The sequence below is a fragment of the Dioscorea cayenensis genome, chromosome 4 (assembly GCF_009730915.1).
Source record: "Dioscorea cayenensis subsp. rotundata cultivar TDr96_F1 chromosome 4, TDr96_F1_v2_PseudoChromosome.rev07_lg8_w22 25.fasta, whole genome shotgun sequence".
NCBI lineage: Eukaryota > Viridiplantae > Streptophyta > Magnoliopsida > Dioscoreales > Dioscoreaceae > Dioscorea > Dioscorea cayenensis.
Window position 1 is genome coordinate 13,494,812 of NC_052474.1, and position 5,385 is coordinate 13,500,196.

Sequence of the window (5,385 nt, forward strand, 5' to 3'; positions counted from 1 at the left end):
TAATTTAATAAATCTTTCTAATTTTTGTGAATCATCGCATGTGTGCTTGAATGATATTCTTGTTAATATGGATGAGGAAAATATGCCCCCACATTAGGAGACCCATGCTACGTTAGATCTATGCATACTCTAAGAGATTAGATATTGCTAGATCTCTAGATTAGGAATTGATTGCCCCTTAGGCTTAGGGTTTGATTTATCCTTTCTCATGGAATTCCTGCACTTAAGGCAAACATAGAAGGCTGGGGTGAAAGATATTTCAACTTAAGTTCCTAGTGATTTAGACCTGGTTGCCAAGGGATTTGGGACAAGTAGGCCTTTGAATTCCCCCAGTCCAATTCTAGAACAGGATTATCGCACTAAATGCCTACCATAAGTAATAATCAAAATAACTATCATACAACCTCTAAACTCCTTCCAATTGTGCTTAAAAATTCTCTAATTGTATTGTGTATTATGTTGTAGAAGTAGATTAAAGAAAGAACATAAATGTTTAGGCTATTGATTAAGTAGAAAGGAAGTAATAGGAGCATCTCGTCATTCCTAGGGAAATATGACCCTCGTGTTCATCCATGAGGTATTACTTGACTACCCGCACAGTTGCGGTATTAATGGACCAATTGTAATACTAATTGCATATTCGCATGTTGACACTTGCACATATTTAACATAGCATAAAATGTCCGTTAATAAACTTCAGTGGAAATCTAAATACAAGCATTATTTTCCCAATGAAATCCCATGACACAGAATCATAGACTTTTGTAGATCCACTTGCAGGGTACAACAATAGTCCTTATTTTTATGATATCCTTTATCTAACTTGTGAGCAAGAAGAACATTATTTGCAATTCTCTTTCCTGGTATGAAAGTCAACTAATTTGGGTGAATAATCTCATTCAAAACTCTTCTAAGTCTAAATGCTAACATCTTAGAGATAATTTTGAAGATTACATTGTAACAGGATATTGGTCTGAAATCATTTACAGATATGGGATTACTTATCTTTGGAACAAGGGTGATGGCAGTTGAGTTAGGTTGTTTTAGTATAGAACCATTCCTTAAAAAAAAATCCCTAACCGCTTGTACAATGTCTGGACTAACAATTCTCCAAGTTTTCTTAAAAAATGTGCTATTATAGCCATCAACCCCAGACAGCTCTCTTCCTTAATACTCCACAACGCATCTTTAACTTCTTGTTTTGTTATATCACAATACAGTCCCATGTGATCTGATTAGGATAAAATTTTCTCCACAAAAATACTGTTAATACTCAACAATGCATCTTTAACTTCCTTAGTAGATATATTTCACCATTTGGGAGAATTAATTGGGAGATAAAGTTCTTTTTCTTTCTTTGTTGAACCAATCTATGGAAATACTTGGTGTTATAGTCTCCCAAATTGATCTAATTGCATTTGCCTTTTTGTCTTAAAAGATTTTCCTCCTATGCAAATCAGCTTGTAGCTCACTTAGCATACCTCTGGCTTTCTTAACCTTCTTTGACATTTGACTGAAAGCATTCTTATTAAGTTATCTCAATTCAGCTCTTAGCAACTTCAGTTTATAATATAGTTTGAACATACTGCATCCTCTAACTGGGGTATTCCAAACACTCACAACAATGTCATAGAATTTAGGGTGATCACACCACATGTTAAAAAATTGGAAAAGGACTTTTAATATTCCTCTCCTTCTCTCCCATACAAATTAATAAGGGGCAATGATCAGATATGTCAGGTGCCATTATAGAACAATAAGCTTCTCTCCATTTTTCACCCCAAGTATCATTGATAAACATCCCAATCAAGTTTCCTAAATATCCTCTTATTTCCTACATGATTATTGGTCCAAGTAAATTTTGGTCCAACACACCTGATATCCTGAGGATTTGAATGAGCAATCCAATTTTTAAAATCCTCTGTGTCTTCTAAGTAAACTAAATTGCCTCCCACTCTATCACAAGCACACATTATTGCATTAAAGCCTCCTTGAATAAGCCATGGAATAGAAATTCTACTATTAAAGCTTAGATAAGCTCTTCCATAACTCCCTTCGAGCATAAACATCACAAGAGTATACACAAGTCCAGTAAAAAACATTTGAGCTCCACTCAATTTTATAATGAATGAAATGTGCTCCTAAACACTCAACACACAACTTTATCTCACTAGAGTTATATAGAACCCAAATTCTTCCTAAAGCACTATGAGAATAGTTGTGAGCTCCCAATTAGGAAGTTTCATATTCTTCCAAACGATAGAAAGGTTCTCTTCTTCCAAAACATCTATAACAGACACCTTATACTTTACAATCAGAGATCTAATCTCTATTTATTTAAGAGGGCTATTTAACCCTCTAATATTTCAAGATAAAATCATTCTCCAACATCTTAGGTAGGTTAAGCTTCCTACACTTCCTACCATCACCAATAGCTCCAACTTTACAACTAGGGCCAAGTTTATTAGCTTGTTTAGCTAAGACTTTAGCTTCTCCATTTTAAATCAAATTTGGACAAGGCATGCTCTCAGCATTAGAACTTTTTCTTGATGTCCCTTATGCTATATTTTTAAAAGCAAGGTCAGCTTGTTCTTAAGAAACTACATTGATGGGCATTTTCTCCAACCTCATATTGATCACATCTCTACTTGGTATTCCTTCTGCCTAATCATTAACAGTAAGTTTAGGTTAGCTATGGCATTTGACTTTAGCAGGACATTCATCCAAATTCTCAGAAACCACCATATATTTAGTAGAGGCAACATGAGTAGTTGAAACTACAACCTTATGTTGTGAAAACATCGTTGTACGCCCTTCACAGAAAGCTTCTCATTTCCATTCCCTATAACATCCTTTGCATTCTTATCCACATCTTTTTTCTCATTTTTCCTCCGGACTTGTTTTCTCAGTTTTCCTGCTCTTGTACTCCTTTTTCTAAATGTCCAAATTTCTTACATCTGGGACATAAACTGGGCTTCCATTTATAGACAACTGGTTGACTAAATGATACTCCATTCTTATCTTGCAAAATTACAGTTTCAGGGAAATTACCAACAATGTCCATCTCTACAAGAAGTCTAGGATACCCCATTTTGATTCTACATGATGTACATCTATCACTATACAATGGTTTGCCACAAAGACAACTAATTTTTCTCAAGATTTCATTTGCCCAAAATTCAAAAGGAAGTCCTAGAAGCTGAATCTAAACAGGTAAAGACCCTATTGCAAAGATATCCAAAGACATTATAAGGTTCTATTTCTTGAAAAGGAGTGGATGATTATCAAAAGTATAAGGACCATCATTAAGAATTTTATTACAACCATACTCCTCATTACAAAGAAACAAGAAAAGATAAGAATTGATGCTAGAAACTTGAATTAGGCCATACCTCCACCGATTCATGGCAAAAAGATGAAATTTTCTCCAATACGGATTGTAAACCATAGATACATCCTATGAGAGCCTTCTGCCAATGATTCTCTCCTTTCTACACCTCTGAGGAATGAAATAGAACAATCCTCTAGCCATTCAAAATAAACGGAGCTACAAGCTGTAACTCACTTCCATTTCCTCTGATTCGATTTGAGGCAAACAAATACACCCAAGTCTTTTATCCTTCTTTATTTGGTTCTTGATCTACATGTTAAGCTCTAGAAAGAGGTGCCAAGAATCCCTTCAAATCATTTCCAGCATCTATAATAGTCACCTCCTGATCATGACCATCATTCACCAATGCTCTATTTGCCTAGATATTAGATCTAATTCTAGGGCATCATTGCCAAAGATAACCTCATAAATCATAGAACCAAGCTCCATTTACTTACAATACTTGCAATTCCTCATTCAAATAGGGATTAGCTATTCGGGAACCATTTTCAGATGTTGCACCAATGCTAGAACAATTGAAGATGAGTAGCTTTTGCCCCCTCTTCCTTGCCTTGAGAGTGAGCTTGACGTTCGCGTCAAGAAGGGCTGCTCTGTGATTTTGCAAGCTCAACAACACAATTTTCCATTCTTATGTTTATCTTTTATATTTATTTATTTGATTTATCTATATATAGTTTTTTAGAGAACAAAAATTGATCATGGTAATTTCAATATTAATGAACTATAAATTAATATACGAACTCAAAATTAATCAATTATTTTATTCTCATATTTTTCTCAGGAAAGTATTGAAACATCCTTCCCAAGTTTGCACTTTCCATTTAAAGCCCTGCAAGTTTCAAATTTCTTTTTTAGTCCCTCCTATATTTGGCATTTTTCAGCCCTTATTTCCCAAACGGTATTAGTTGGGGTGTTAAATGACTATGGAAGTTACCATACTGCCCTTTATGTGTGGAGAAAGTTCCCAGCCATGCGAAAATGATGAGTATGCCCTTGAATATCTTGGTAACCGCACATGGTTGGACGATTGGATTTGCGAAGCGTTGGGATCCGCGTTGGTTTTTCTCCAATGCTGCACAATTGTTTGTCTTCTATATATCGAGGTGAAAGCCGGTGGAAAACCTTTTCCCAGCAGTCATCTTCCTTGCGAGCGTCAACTTTCATTTTCTCAGAATCTATTGTTCTCCCGTTGAAGACCAGCCATTGAAGGAGTTTCTCAAAGAAAATCGCAACTAAGAGGTGAGAAAACGAGCCTTCAAGCAGGAGGACGATAGTGCTATGCGTGGTGTTTAGATGTTGTAACATTGCTTCATTTGTGTGTGAAATATGACATTATCATGATATGTATTTACTTCAGATTATTGTTTAGTTTGTGCATCTTATTATGTAATATTTGAGTTCTTGTGTAACATAAGGTGTTCCTGTGTACAATACCTTCTTCGTGTGTAAAATAAGTACTCTCATACTTAAGATATTGATTTTTTTTCTTTTATTTCCACAACAGACAATGGTGACGACGTTTGTAAATGCACAGTGTTACTAAGCTCCTGTTGTAGAACTGATCTCCGCATTGAGGAAGGAGATGAACATGCGGTACTAGGAGATACTCCGAGGCACTCCTTTTGCCCATTTCATGGATGTTGCACCCATCATATAGGAGAGAGGGGTGCTTGACGTGCTGCTGTAGGTGTATGATGATCGCATCCAATGCTTCAAGATAGAAGAAAGCATGTTGCCATTCAGGCCAGAAGACGTGGCACTAATTCTCAGTCTTCGCTGCGAAGGGGATATCATACCATTCAGGTACGAGAAAGTCCAATGTGAGTTTGAGGAGACATTCCTCAATAAAATGCATAATCATCATAGTGACGCAATTAAAGACAACCTATGCAAGCTCGTGCAAAGGAAAGACGATGACGAGGAGACATTTGTGAAGCTTTGGGTGGTCTACTTCATGGCTACTATTTTCTTCCCCAGCACTTCTCTTAAACGTG